Source organism: Ipomoea nil, unplaced genomic scaffold (assembly GCF_001879475.1).
Source record: "Ipomoea nil cultivar Tokyo-kokei standard unplaced genomic scaffold, Asagao_1.1 scaffold3056, whole genome shotgun sequence".
Classification (NCBI taxonomy): domain Eukaryota; kingdom Viridiplantae; phylum Streptophyta; class Magnoliopsida; order Solanales; family Convolvulaceae; genus Ipomoea; species Ipomoea nil.
This window is the reverse complement of record NW_017619484.1, coordinates 137,228-152,302: the sequence shown is the minus strand read 5'-3', so window position 1 is coordinate 152,302 and position 15,075 is coordinate 137,228. Positions and strand designations below refer to the sequence as shown.

At 37.5% G+C, this 15,075-nt stretch overlaps 8 non-coding genes across 8 annotated transcripts; 3 read left to right on the top strand and 5 right to left on the bottom strand.

Moving 5' to 3' along the window:
• Nucleotides 1–4,621: 4,621 nt before the first annotated feature.
• TRNAY-AUA lies at nucleotides 4,622–4,715 on the bottom strand. The gene is made up of 2 exons: nucleotides 4,679–4,715; nucleotides 4,622–4,657 (listed from the first exon to the last, which is right to left on the bottom strand). It is a non-coding gene; the product is annotated as a tRNA-Tyr (tRNA).
• A 1,948-nt stretch (nucleotides 4,716–6,663) lies between these two features.
• Nucleotides 6,664–6,757, bottom strand: TRNAY-AUA. The gene is made up of 2 exons: nucleotides 6,721–6,757; nucleotides 6,664–6,699 (listed from the first exon to the last, which is right to left on the bottom strand). It is a non-coding gene; the product is annotated as a tRNA-Tyr (tRNA).
• A 2,042-nt stretch (nucleotides 6,758–8,799) lies between these two features.
• Nucleotides 8,800–8,893, bottom strand: TRNAY-GUA. The gene is made up of 2 exons: nucleotides 8,857–8,893; nucleotides 8,800–8,835 (listed from the first exon to the last, which is right to left on the bottom strand). It is a non-coding gene; the product is annotated as a tRNA-Tyr (tRNA).
• A 346-nt stretch (nucleotides 8,894–9,239) lies between these two features.
• TRNAD-GUC lies at nucleotides 9,240–9,311 on the top strand. Its single transcript has one exon. It is a non-coding gene; the product is annotated as a tRNA-Asp (tRNA).
• A 511-nt stretch (nucleotides 9,312–9,822) lies between these two features.
• On the top strand, nucleotides 9,823–9,894 carry TRNAD-GUC. Its single transcript has one exon. It is a non-coding gene; the product is annotated as a tRNA-Asp (tRNA).
• Nucleotides 9,895–10,943: 1,049 nt separating this feature from the next.
• On the bottom strand, nucleotides 10,944–11,037 carry TRNAY-AUA. The gene is made up of 2 exons: nucleotides 11,001–11,037; nucleotides 10,944–10,979 (listed from the first exon to the last, which is right to left on the bottom strand). It is a non-coding gene; the product is annotated as a tRNA-Tyr (tRNA).
• Nucleotides 11,038–13,079: 2,042 nt separating this feature from the next.
• Nucleotides 13,080–13,173, bottom strand: TRNAY-GUA. Its single transcript has 2 exons — nucleotides 13,137–13,173; nucleotides 13,080–13,115 (listed from the first exon to the last, which is right to left on the bottom strand). It is a non-coding gene; the product is annotated as a tRNA-Tyr (tRNA).
• Nucleotides 13,174–13,519: 346 nt separating this feature from the next.
• Nucleotides 13,520–13,591, top strand: TRNAD-GUC. The gene has a single exon. It is a non-coding gene; the product is annotated as a tRNA-Asp (tRNA).
• Nucleotides 13,592–15,075: the final 1,484 nt, after the last annotated feature.

Sequence of the window (15,075 nt, the reverse complement as noted above, 5' to 3'; positions counted from 1 at the left end):
CGAACCGCCTCGTTCTTGAAAGTCAAGGTTTTGAAAATAGAGTTGAGGAGAATGTTATTGTGAATGATGTTGTTGAAGTTGGAAGTGATGATGAGACACCTACAATTGGAGCGGATAGTGTACTCTTGGAGGAGTTCAAAAGAGCACTAGATTGGAGATCATGGAGATTGGGAACCCATAGTATGTTGGCCGAAACAATAGGGCCAAATACTTTGGAAAATGAAGAATTTGTGTTGAGTTGGTTGGGCACAAGAGATCTTGCAAAGGCTACCCGGCTTTCGGTGATTAAATCTTGTTTTTCTACCAAGTTTGCTAGGAAGAAGAGAACCGAAAAGGGAATGATGGTTGAAGCCACAACCGAGGAGCCTTTAGGAGAGTTTGATTCGAATGATATTCGCTGTGCCACTGCTATGTCTTTAGTAGATACCCGAAGAGGACCCGGTGAGGGATCTTTGGTGAGAAGTGATGATGTACGGCCCTTAGGATTTGATCCATATCCTGCAAATTTTGGAGATGCAAATATGAATGAAGATTTAAGCTTTGAGTCCTATTTTCCACATCCCGAAACGGAGGTTACGGGATCCATTCTTGAGGAAGGGAATGCACCAAGTCAAGGGATTTCTTTGAACTTGGATGAAACAAGGAATTTGCCAACTTTGCCTCTTTCCTATGAGTTTTATGATCAAGCAAATCCAAGACATCAACCTACTTTACTTCTTTGCTACAACACCGAAGAGGCCGAACCAAGCTTTGTTGATGCAATGATCACCACACCAAGAGATGATTTTGCACACCCTTTGCCAATTTCAACCGCACCCGTGCAACATGAACCCTTGTTCAATGCACAAGCCTTGAGAGAAGAAATTGTTGGAGATGTTAAGACAATTGTACAAGACTCTACGGGTGGATTGAGAAAAAAGATGGAGGCAATGGACACAAAGCTTGATGACTACCACAAGGAGATGGTGGATCGTGCAACTCAATTATTTAATAGGCAAGCCTTATTAAAAACCGAAATTGACACGGCCAAGGAAGAGTTGAAGAGAGATGTGTTGAAGTTGTTCAATGAAATGGGAAAGCATGGGTCCTATACTACGTCGCGGCTCAAACTTTTGGAGCAACAAGTACAAGGTTTACTCACGCAATCGCGTATTCACATGGACCTTCTAGAGGGAGTGCGTGAAAGGCAAGATTCTTCCACAAAGAGCTTTCAACGTTTCATGGATGCTGCCGAAAAGGGGGAAGGATTGGCACGTCATTTTGTGCCACAAGCATATGCGCAACCCCGAGCTCCAAGAGGACCATTGGTTGAGCTAATTCGGCCAACAACACCAAGAGCTCCAAGCCGTGTGAGTATGATTGATTACCTCAAGGGAACTTGTCCAAGCCAAAGTTCTACATCTTTAGGAGTGTTGCCACCGACGCCAATTGTTCCAATGCCGAAGCCAATTGCAACAAGAGTTCAAAAATTGCAAGAACTTCAAACGGAGTTCGGACACCGCAATGAGCAAATGTGTGATGGCCGAACATTTGATGAATGCATTTTCTGGCATGAAGCAGGAGTACTAAAAGGGAACAACATACAGGAAGCTTATGGCAACTACATCACCGGGCAAGTGACCGCACCGTATCAACACAAAGGGCTAGAGAATGATTTCAAGAAGCTAAGAGAGTTCATCAATGACAAGCTGAAAAGGAGGTAACAATTCGAAAGACAGTTTCAAATTTTTTGGTGTACAAAAATATTTTAGCTAAGCACATTTCTTTTGACATCTTATATATGCTAAGCTAAAATGGGTTTAAATTGCATGATGATATTAATTCGTACCATATGAAGTAAGTCCTAGTTTATTTATTTATTTTGTGTTTATGTCACAAGATTTTAAAATTGGACTTAGGAATTACATGTGAGACGTACAAATTGAGAAAATAAAATTGAAAGGGGGAAGAAAAATTAAAAGATAAAAATCAATACGCAACCCCGCGTTATAGTCTCAATATACGTTTAGGATTGTCCAAAATTAAAATCTCTAAGTCACAATTTTTGTTAAACCCGTCAATTGGCTAGTCGAAATAAAATTGATTAAAAAGAAATTATTTTTCAAAATTGACAAAGCCAAAATGACATGGGTATAAGTTTCGGCATCATCAAAAAGGGGGAAATTGTTAGGAATATATTGTAAATTTTGATGAGCCGAATGTATTTTTGAAAAATCAAGTAGTCTCCAATTTTATTCTATTTGAGTCAGTCCTTGTCTACGGAGTATGGTGCACCTATATCATGCAACCCATGTACAAGTCTGGAAAATCATATTTTGATTTTCGATGTTAAGCGGGATTATAGCTTAACATAATTATGTTGCGGAGAAGTTACCAAGAACCATGTTAGAGGAGTTGGAAGAAACACGTTTGAACTAAGCTAAGTAATCCTTAGTTCGAATCTCAAGTGAAGCAATTTATAAGCTTGCTTTGGAGACTAGCTTGGATCGTATGAGAGACTAGCTTGGATCGTATGGGAGACTAGCTCAATGTATACGAAGACCGTATGGGAGACTAGCTTGGACCGTATAACTGTATGAAGACTAGCCAGAATGGAGACTAGCTAAGGAAAATGCACAAGTCTCACAGAAGCCATGCACCATATGGAGAAACATACCAAGTATGGTGGACTAAGCTTGAAATTTGAAACAGAGCATCTCACCATGAACAACAGTGAAGTTTTTACAGAGGTTCCAGTATATTATTTTACAAGGATCATGAAGGAGAAAATATCTGATATATTTTCATCTGAACATCAAGTTTTTATGGTGGAACCGGAGACGCTCGAAGAAGGCTGATTTGGGGAGAAACAATTTTATACTCAAGCAAGAATCAGCAGTTAAATTATTTGATCAACTTGACATGTCAGAGCATTTATGAAGGAGAAGAAAATCAAGCACGCCGCGCCGAACTTATTCAAATTTTGGAGGCTACAAAATTCAAGACACGGCAACGGGCAATTTATTCAAATCATCTGACAAAAAGGAGAAATGACATCTACCTACAATTGCAGATCAAGTTGACAAAATTATCAGATCAACTACAATTCAAAATGGACGATCAAGATCGAAAGTTGATCAACGGGCAAATAGCTTTCTTTGGCTATAAAATGCCCAAGCAGACTTGAAGACAAATGAAGACTTGAATCGCGAACAAGAGCAGTATACAAACTCAAAGAATATCCAATCAATCATCAAGTCATGTATTGAGCTATATACGATAAAATTCAAGTCTGAGTGAGAGAGAAATTTTATTTCTTTGTAATATTCTCTACTGAGTGTAGAAAGAGGGCGGAGTAACTAGAGAGAGTGAAAAACCCTGGTTGAGTGTAGCTTTGTGCGTAGCACTCGTGGTGAAGGGCAGAGTAACAGGAGGAGCTTGTGAAAACCCTTGGAGGACGTAGCTTTGTGCGTAGTTCTCGTGGTGTAGGAGTACAGCTTGGTGCGAAGTACTCGGGAAGGCGGAGTAACAAGAGGAGCTTGCGAAAAACCTTGGAGGAGTGTAGCTTTGTGCGAAGCACTCGGAGAAGTGTCGGTGGACACTTATTCACTATTGTATCTGGGTGATCGAAGAATAGTGAATTTCCTCCTTGAAGTGAAAGGAGAAGAGTGGACTAGGAGGATTACACCACCTCTGAACCACTATAAATCTCTCTCTCTATTTATTTACTGCTCATACATTTTGTGCATGCTTATTCTAACTACGATCTAACCCGATTACGATTTATCGCGTATCTTTATCTGTCTGGGTTTGATAGTTCCCACGTTTGCATGCGAGCCAAACTTTGCGTACATTATATTTGATCCATATTAAGTGTTTCTAACGTATTGCATGTTTAGAATCTCTCTTTGAGCACCACACTATTAAGCATAACACTATACCGCTACCTATTCCGCTGCACACTCTAAGTTGTTTATCTTGATGATGCTTGTTACTTAGAGTTGATATAATTAAAGTGTTATTTGCCTTGTGTGTTTTGCGAAAGAATTTGAAAAGTTAGAGAAGTCTATTCACCCCCCCTCTAGACTTCTCGCCACCCATTCGGGACCAACAGTAATATGTGACTGTCCTGTTCTGCCGTGCCTAGGCGCTGGGCGGTGGGAGGCCGCCGCGAGGAATGGCATAGACCGCGTAACCGGCCGGTTCGGCGAATTTTTTTTTTTTTTTTTTGAAAATGTCGAAAATGTTTTGGAAGGCATAACTTTTGACTTGGTTGTCTGATTTGGTCAAATTTTTTTTTCAAATCGCGTATTTTTTCGAGATCTATACACCGCAAACAGCCAAAGGCGGTTTGGTCCACTAATTTCTCAAAAAAAAGCCTCTTTAGTTCTTAATTTTAGTTTTTTATGTATTTAGATGGTTAAAACAATATTTTGAACAATTTTACAACCACTTTCGTAAATAGTTTCTAAGAAACAACTATGGAAACCTTATGTTTTATTACTAAATTTAAAAAATTTTAATTTTTAATTTTATTAAAAATTAAAAAAATTAAAAAAAATAAATAAAAAAATCGGCGCCTAGGGGGCACCTAACGTTTTATGCAGCAAAAATTAAAAAGCTTAATATTGTAAAAAATCAATCCGACATGCCGGATTCGAACCAGCGACCTAAGGATTTCCAATTTAGATTAATCCAACTATAGTCCACCACTCTACCAACTGAGCTAAGGTCAAAGCTGTTAATATTATTTTTGTCCAATTTATACTCTTTTATGGCATATCGCACAATCTGACATGGCAGTTCGAATGCCGCGTGGACAAACTTAACGGAAGAAATTATCGGTGTTAATATTGTCCTTAATTGTTCAAAATCTTAAAGTAAATAGACTAAATTACACGAAATAAAGGTACAATGACTAAATTGAACAAAACGCTACACTACGGGGACCTAACAGGTACTTTGTCCGACTATGAAATGCTAGTTTCAGTTGCAATTACATGGCCACACGCACCATGGTGTCACATTGGATAGGGTTTACTTAAATAGTAATATGTGACTGTCCTGTTCTGCCGCGCGAGTCGTTGCAGTATAGTGGTGAGCAGTGTTGCAAAAATCGCGCCTAGGCGCTGGGCGGTGGGTGGCCGCCGCGAGGAATGGCATAGACCGCCTAACCGGCCGGTTCGGCGAATTTTTTTTTTTTTTTTTGAAAATGTCGAAAATGTTTTGGAAGGCATAACTTTTGAATCGGTTGTCTGATTTGGTCAAATTTTTTTTTCAAATCGCGTATTTTTTCGAGATCTATACACCGCAAATAGCCAAAGGCGGTTTGGTCCACTAATTTCTCAAAAAAATGCCTCTTTAGTTCTTAATTTTAGTTTTTTATGTATTTAGATGGTTAAAACAATATTTTGAACAATTTTACAACCACTTTCGTAAATAGTTTCTAAGAAACAACTATGGAAACCTTATGTTTTATTACTAAATTTAAAAAATTTTAATTTTCAATTTTATTAAAAATTAAAAAAATTAAAAAAAATAAATAAAAAAATCGGCGCCTAGGGGGCGCCTAACGTTTTATGCAGCATTGGTGGTGAGTATTCCCACCTGTCACGCTGGAGACCTGGGTTCGATCCCCGGCAACAGCGTTTCTTTTTTTAGCTCTTCAAATGAAAAATTAAAAAGCTTAATATTGTAAAAAATCAATCCAACCTGCCGGATTCGAACCAGCGACCTAAGGATTTCCAGTTTAGATTAGTCCAACAAAAGTCCACCACTCTACCAACTGAGCTAAGGTCAGAGCTATTAACATTATTTTTGTCCGATTTATACTCTTTTATGGCATATCGCACAATCTGACATGGCAGTTCGAATGCCGCGTGGACAAACATAACGGAAGAAATTATCGGTGTTAATATTGTCCTTAATTGTTCAAAATCTTAAAGTAAATAGACTAAATTACACGAAATAAAGGTACAATGACTAAATTGAACAAAACGCTACACTACGGGGACCTAACAGGTACTTTGTCCGACTATGAAATGCTAGTTCCAGTTGCAATTACATGGCCACACGCACCATGGTGTCACATTGGATAGGGTTTACTTAAATAGTAATATGTGACTGTCCTGTTCTACCGCGCGAGTCGTTGTAGTATAGTGGTGAGCAGTGTTGAAAAAATCGCGCCTAGGCGCTGGGCGGTGGGAGGCCGCCGCGAGGAATGGCATAGACCGCCTAACCTGCCGGTTCGGCGAATTTATTTATTTTTTTTTTTGAAAATGTCAAAAATGTTTTGGAAGGCATAACTTTTGACTCGGTTGTCTGATTTGGTCAAATTTTTTTTAAATCGCGTTTTTTTTCGAGATCTATACACCGCAAACAGCCGAAAGCGGTTTGGTCCACTAATTTCTCAAAAAAAAGCCTCTTTAGTTCTTAATTTTAGTTTTTTATGTATTTAGATGGTTAAAACAATATTTTGAACAATTTTACAACCACTTTCGTAAATAGTTTCTAAGAAACAACTATGGAAACCTTATGTTTTATTACTAAATTTAAAAAATTTTAATTTTTAATTTTATTAAAAATTAAAAAAATTAAAAAAAATAAATAAAAAAATCGGCGCCTAGGGGGCACCTAACGTTTTATGCAGCAAAAATTAAAAAGCTTAATATTGTAAAAAATCAACCCGACATGCCGGATTCGAACCAGCGACCTAAGGATTTCCAATTTAGATTAATCCAACTATAGTCCACCACTCTACCAACTGAGCTAAGGTCAGAGCTGTTAACATTATTTTTGTCCAATTTATACTCTTTTATGGCATATCGCACAATCTGACATGGCAGTTCGAATGCCGCGTGGACAAACTTAACGGAAGAAATTATCGGTGTTAATATTGTCCTTAATTGTTCAAAATCTTAAAGTAAATAGACTAAATTACACGAAATAAAGGTACAATGACTAAATTGAACAAAACGCTACACTACGGGGACCTAACAGGTACTTTGTCCGACTATGAAATGCTAGTTTCAGTTGCAATTACATGGCCACACGCACCATGGTGTCACATTGGATAGGGTTTACTTAAATAGTAATATGTGACTGTCCTGTTCTGCCGCGCGAGTCGTTGTAGTATAGTGGTGAGCAGTATTGAAAAAATCGCGCCTAGGCGCTGGGCAGTGGGAGGCCGCCGCGAGGAATGGCATTGACCGCCAAACCTGCCGGTTCGGCGAATTTATTTATTTATTTTTTTTTTCGAAAATGTCAAAAATGTTTTGGAAGGCATAACTTTTGACGTGGTTGTCTGATTTGGTCAAAATTTTTTTTTTAAATCGCGTATTTTTTCGAGATCTATACACCGCAAACAGCTGAAGGAGGTTTGATCCACTAATTTCTCAAAAAAATGCCTCTTTAGTTCTTAATTTTAGTTTTTTATGTATTTAGATAGTTAAAACAATATTTTGAACAATTTTACAACAACTTTCGTAAATAGTTTCTAAGAAATAACTATGGAAACCTTATGTTTTATTATTAAATTTAAAAAATTTTAATTTTTAATTTTATTAAAAATTAAAAAAATTAAAAAAAAATAAATAAAAAAATCGGCGCCTAGGGGGCGCCTAACGTTTTATGCAGCATTGGTGGTGAGTATTCCCGCCTGTCACGCGGGAGACCTGGGTTCGATCCCCGGCAACAGCGTTTCTTTTTTTAGCTCTTCAAAGGAAAAATTAAAAAGCTTAATATTGTAAAAAATCAATCCAACCTGCCGGATTCGAACCAGCGACCTAAGGATTTCCAGTTTAGATTAGTCCAACAAAAGTCCACCACTCTACCAACTGAGCTAAGGTCAGAGCTATTAACATTATTTTTGTCCGATTTATACTCTTTTATGGCATATCGCACAATCTGACATGGCAGTTCGAATGCCGCGTGGACAAACATAACGGAAGAAATTATCGGTGTTAATATTGTCCTTAATTGATCAAAATCTTAATGTAAATAGACTAAATTACACGAAATAAAGGTACAATGACTAAATTGAACAAAACGCTACACTACGGGGACCTAACAGGTACTTTGTCCGACTATGAAATGCTAGTTCCAGTTGCAATTACATGGCCACACGCACCATGGTGTCACATTGGATAGGGTTTACTTAAATAGTAATATGTGACTGTCCTGTTCTGCCGCGCGAGTCGTTGTAGTATAGTGGTGAGCAGTGTTGCAAAAATCCCGCCTAGGCGCTGGGCGGTGGGTGGCCGCCGCGAGGAATGGCATAGACCGCCTAACCGGCCGGTTCGGCGAATTTTTTTTTTTTTTTTTGAAAATGTCGAAAATGTTTTGGAAGGCATAACTTTTGAATCGGTTGTCTGATTTGGTCAAATTTTTTTTTCAAATCGCGTATTTTTTCGAGATCTATACACCGCAAATAGCCAAAGGCGGTTTGGTCCACTAATTTCTCAAAAAAATGCCTCTTTAGTTCTTAATTTTAGTTTTTTATGTATTTAGATGTTTAAAACAATATTTTGAACAATTTTACAACCACTTTCGTAAATAGTTTCTAAGAAACAACTATGGAAACCTTATGTTTTATTACTAAATTTAAAAAATTTTAATTTTTAATTTTATTAAAAATTAAAAAAATTAAAAAAAATAAATAAAAAAATCGGCGCCTAGGGGGCGCCTAACGTTTTATGCAGCATTGGTGGTGAGTATTCCCACCTGTCACGCTGGAGACCTGGGTTCGATCCCCGGCAACAGCGTTTCTTTTTTTAGCTCTTCAAAGGAAAAATTAAAAAGCTTAATATTGTAAAAAATCAATCCGACCTGCCGGATTCGAACCAGCGACCTAAGGATTTCCAATTTAGATTAATCAAACTACAGTCGTCCGCTCTACTAACTGAGCTAAGGTCGGAGCAATTAACTATATTTTTGTCCGTATTGTACTCTTTTATGCCACATCGCACAATCCGACATGGCCATTCGAATGCAACGTAGAAAAAAACTTAACAGAAAAAATTATCGGTGTTAATGTTGTCCTTAATTGTTCTAAATTTTAAAGTACCGGGACTAGATTACACAAAATAAAGGTACAATAACTAAATTGAACAAAACGCTACAGTACAGGGACCTAACGGGTACTTTGTCCGACTATGAAATGTTAGTTTCAATTGCAATTAGATCGCCACACGAACCATGATGCCACATTTGATTGGGTTTACTTAAATAGTAATATGTGACTGTCCTGTTTTGCCGTGCGAGTCGTTGTAGTATAGTGGTGAGTATCCCCGCCTGTCACGCGGGAGACCCGGGTTCGATCCCCGGCAATGGCGTCTTTTTTTTTTTTTTTTTTTTTAAGCTCTTCAAAGGAAAAATTAAAAAGCTTAATATTGTAGAACATCAATCCAACCTGCCGGAATCAAACTAGCGACCTAAGGATTTCTAATTTAGATTAATCAAACTACAGTCGTCCGCTCTACTAACTGAGCTAAGGTCGGAGCAATTAACTATATTTTTGTCCGTATTGTACTCTTTTATGCCACATCGCACAATCCGACATGGCCATTCGAATGCAACGTAGAAAAAAACTTAACAGAAAAAATTATCGGTGTTAATGTTGTCCTTAATTGTTCTAAATTTTAAAGTACCGGGACTAGATTACACAAAATAAAGGTACAATAACTAAATTGAACAAAACGCTACAGTACAGGGACCTAACGGGTACTTTGTCCGACTATGAAATGTTAGTTTCAATTGCAATTAGATCGCCACACGAACCATGATGCCACATTTGATTGGGTTTACTTAAATAGTAATATGTGACTGTCCTATTTTGCCGCGCGAGTCGTTGTAGTATAGTGGTGAGTATCCCCGCCTGTCACGCGGGAGACCCGGGTTCGATCCCCGGCAACGGCGTCTTTTTTTTTTTTTTTTTTTTTAAGCTCTTCAAAGGAAAAATTAAAAAGCTTAATATTGTAGAACATCAATCCAACCTGCCGGAATCAAACTAGCGACCTAAGGATTTCCAATTTAGATTAGTCCAACTACAGTCCACCACTCTACCAACTGAGCTATGGTCAGAGCTGTTAACATTATTTTTGTCCGATTTATACTCTTTTATGCCATATCGCACAATCTGACATGGCAGTTCGAATGCCGCGTGTACAAACTTAACGGAAGAAATTATCGGTGTTAATATTGTCCTTAATTGTTCAAAATCTTAAAGTTAATAGACTAAATTACACGAAATAAAGGTACAATGACTAAATTGAACAAAACGCTACACTACGGGGACCTAACAGGTACTTTGTCCGACTATGAAATGCTAGTTTCAGTTGCAATTACATGGCCACACGCACCATGGTGTCACATTGGATAGGGTTTACTTAAATAGTAATATGTGACTGTCCTGTTCTACCGCGCGAGTCGTTGTAGTATAGTGGTGAGCAGTGTTGAAAAAATCGCGCCTAGGCGCTGGGCGGTGGGAGGCCGCCGCGAGGAATGGCATAGACCGCCTAACCTGCCGGTTCGGCGAATTTATTTATTTTTTTTTTTGAAAATGTCAAAAATGTTTTGGAAGGCATAACTTTTGACTCGGTTGTCTGATTTGGTCAAATTTTTTTTAAATCGCGTTTTTTTTCGAGATCTATACACCGCAAACAGCCGAAAGCGGTTTGGTCCACTAATTTCTCAAAAAAAAACCTCTTTAGTTCTTAATTTTAGTTTTTTATGTATTTAGATGGTTAAAACAATATTTTGAACAATTTTACAACCACTTTCGTAAATAGTTTCTAAGAAACAACTATGGAAACCTTATGTTTTATTACTAAATTTAAAAAATTTTAATTTTTAATTTTATTAAAAATTAAAAAAATTAAAAAAAATAAATAAAAAAATCGGCGCCTAGGGGGCACCTAACGTTTTATGCAGCAAAAATTAAAAAGCTTAATATTGTAAAAAATCAATCCGACATGCCGGATTCGAACCAGCGACCTAAGGATTTCCAATTTAGATTAATCCAACTATAGTCCACCACTCTACCAACTGAGCTAAGGTCAGAGCTGTTAACATTATTTTTGTCCAATTTATACTCTTTTATGCCATATCGCACAATCTGACATGGCAGTTCGAATGCCGCGTGGACAAACTTAACGGAAGAAATTATCGGTGTTAATATTGTCCTTAATTGTTCAAAATCTTAAAGTAAATAGACTAAATTACACGAAATAAAGGTACAATGACTAAATTGAACAAAACGCTACACTACGGGGACCTAACAGGTACTTTGTCCGACTATGAAATGCTAGTTTCAGTTGCAATTACATGGCCACACGCACCATGGTGTCACATTGGATAGGGTTTACTTAAATAGTAATATGTGACTGTCCTGTTCTGCCGCGCGAGTCGTTGTAGTATAGTGGTGAGCAGTATTGAAAAAATCGCGCCTAGGCGCTGGGCGGTGGGAGGCCGCCGCGAGGAATGGCATTGACCGCCAAACCTGCCGGTTCGGCGAATTTATTTATTTATTTTTTTTTTCGAAAATGTCAAAAATGTTTTGGAAGGCATAACTTTTGACGTGGTTGTCTGATTTGGTCAAAATTTTTTTTTTAAATCGCGTATTTTTTCGAGATCTATACACCGCAAACAGCCGAAGGAGGTTTGATCCACTAATTTCTCAAAAAAATGCCTCTTTAGTTCTTAATTTTAGTTTTTTATGTATTTAGATAGTTAAAACAATATTTTGAACAATTTTACAACAACTTTCGTAAATAGTTTCTAAGAAATAACTATGGAAACCTTATGTTTTATTATTAAATTTAAAAAATTTTAATTTTTAATTTTATTAAAAATTAAAAAAATTAAAAAAAATAAATAAAAAAATCGGCGCCTAGGGGGCGCCTAACGTTTTATGCAGCATTGGTGGTGAGTATTCCCGCCTGTCACGCGGGAGACCTGGGTTCGATCCCCGGCAACAGCGTTTCTTTTTTTAGCTCTTCAAAGGAAAAATTAAAAAGCTTAATATTGTAAAAAATCAATCCAACCTGCCGGATTCGAACCAGCGACCTAAGGATTTCCAGTTTAGATTAGTCCAACAAAAGTCCACCACTCTACCAACTGAGCTAAGGTCAGAGCTATTAACATTATTTTTGTCCGATTTATACTCTTTTATGGCATATCGCACAATCTGACATGGCAGTTCGAATGCCGCGTGGACAAACATAACGGAAGAAATTATCGGTGTTAATATTGTCCTTAATTGTTCAAAATCTTAAAGTAAATAGACTAAATTACACGAAATAAAGGTACAATGACTAAATTGAACAAAACGCTACACTACGGGGACCTAACAGGTACTTTGTCCGACTATGAAATGCTAGTTCCAGTTGCAATTACATGGCCACACGCACCATGGTGTCACATTGGATAGGGTTTACTTAAATAGTAATATGTGACTGTCCTGTTCTGCCGCGCGAGTCGTTGTAGTATAGTGGTGAGCAGTGTTGCAAAAATCGCGCCTAGGCGCTGGGCGGTGGGTGGCCGCCGCGAGGAATGGCATAGACCGCCTAACCGGCCGGTTCGGCGAATTTTTTTTTTTTTTTTGAAAATGTCGAAAATGTTTTGGAAGGCATAACTTTTGAATCGGTTGTCTGATTTGGTCAAATTTTTTTTTCAAATCGCGTATTTTTTCGAGATCTATACACCGCAAATAGCCAAAGGCGGTTTGGTCCACTAATTTCTCAAAAAAATGCCTCTTTAGTTCTTAATTTTAGTTTTTTTATGTATTTAGATGGTTAAAACAATATTTTGAACAATTTTACAACCACTTTCGTAAATAGTTTCTAAGAAACAACTATGGAAACCTTATGTTTTATTACTAAATTTAAAAAATTTTAATTTTTAATTTTATTAAAAAATTAAAAAAATTAAAAAAAATAAATAAAAAAATCGGCGCCTAGGGGGCGCCTAACGTTTTATGCAGCATTGGTGGTGAGTATTCCCACCTGTCACGCTGGAGACCTGGGTTCGATCCCCGGCAACAGCGTTTCTTTTTTTAGCTCTTCAAAGGAAAAATTAAAAAGCTTAATATTGTAAAAAATCAATCCGACCTGCCGGATTCGAACCAGCGACCTAAGGATTTCCAATTTAGATTAATCAAACTACAGTCGTCCGCTCTACTAACTGAGCTAAGGTCGGAGCAATTAACTATATTTTTGTCCGTATTGTACTCTTTTATGCCACATCGCACAATCCGACATGGCCATTCGAATGCAACGTAGAAAAAAACTTAACAGAAAAAATTATCGGTGTTAATGTTGTCCTTAATTGTTCTAAATTTTAAAGTACCGGGACTAGATTACACAAAATAAAGGTACAATAACTAAATTGAACAAAACGCTACAGTACAGGGACCTAACGGGTACTTTGTCCGACTATGAAATGTTAGTTTCAATTGCAATTAGATCGCCACACGAACCATGATGCCACATTTGATTGGGTTTACTTAAATAGTAATATGTGACTGTCCTGTTTTGCCGCGCGAGTCGTTGTAGTATAGTGGTGAGTATCCCCGCCTGTCACGCGGGAGACCCGGGTTCGATCCCCGGCAACGGCGTCTTTTTTTTTTTTTTTTTTTTTAAGCTCTTCAAAGGAAAAATTAAAAAGCTTAATATTGTAGAACATCAATCCAACCTGCCGGAATCAAACTAGCGACCTAAGGATTTCCAATTTAGATTAGTCCAACTACAGTCCACCACTCTACCAACTGAGCTATGGTCAGAGCTGTTAACATTATTTTTGTCCGATTTATACTCTTTTATGCCATATCGCACAATCTGACATGGCAGTTCGAATGCCGCGTGTACAAACTTAATGGAAGAAATTATCGGTGTTAATATTGTCCTTAATTGTTCAAAATCTTAAAGTTAATAGACTAAATTACACGAAATAAAGGTACAATGACTAAATTGAACAAAACGCTACACTACGGGGACCTAACAGGTACTTTGTCCGACTATGAAATGCTAGTTTCAGTTGCAATTACATGGCCACACGCACCATGGTGTCACATTGGATAGGGTTTACTTAAATAGTAATATGTGACTGTCCTGTTCTACCGCGCGAGTCGTTGTAGTATTGTGGTGAGCAGTGTTGAAAAAATCGCGCCTAGGCGCTGGGCGGTGGGAGGCCGCCGCGAGGAATGGCATAGACCGCCTAACCTGCCGGTTCGGCGAATTTATTTATTTTTTTTTTGAAAATGTCAAAAATGTTTTGGAAGGCATAACTTTTGACTCGGTTGTCTGATTTGGTCAAATTTTTTTTTAAATCGCGTTTTCTTTCGAGATCTATACACCGCAAACAGCCGAAAGCGGTTTGGTCCACTAATTTCTCAAAAAAATGCCTCTTTAGTTCTTAATTTTAGTTTTTTATGTATTTAGATGGTTAAAACAATATTTTGAACAATTTTACAACCACTTTCGTAAATAGTTTCTAAGAAACAACTATGGAAACCTTATGTTTTAGTACTAAATTTAAAAAATTTTAATTTTTAATTTTATTAAAAATTAAAAAAATTAAAAAAAATAAATAAAAAAATAGGCGCCTAAGGGGCGCCTAATGTTTTATGCAGCATTGGTGGTGAGTATTCCCGCCTGTCACGCGGGAGACCTGGGTTCGATCCCCGGCAACAGCGTTTTTTTTTTTTTAGCTCTTCAAAGGAAAAATTAAAAAGCTTAATATTGTAAAAAATCAATCCGACCTGCCGGATTCGAACCAGCAACCTAAGGATTTCCAATTTAGATTAGTCCAACTACAGTCCACCACTCTACCAACTGAGCTAAGGTCAGAGCTGTTAACATTATTTTTGTCCGATTTATACTCTTTTATGCCATATCGCACAATCTGACATGGCAGTTCGAATGCCGCGTGGACAAACTTAACGGAAGAAATTATCGGTGTTAATATTGTCCTTAATTGTTCAAAATCTTAAAGTAAATAGACTAAATTACATGAAATAAAGGTACAATGACTAAATTGAACAAAACGCTACACTACGGGGACGTAACAGGTACTTTGTCCGACTATGAAATGCTAGTTTCA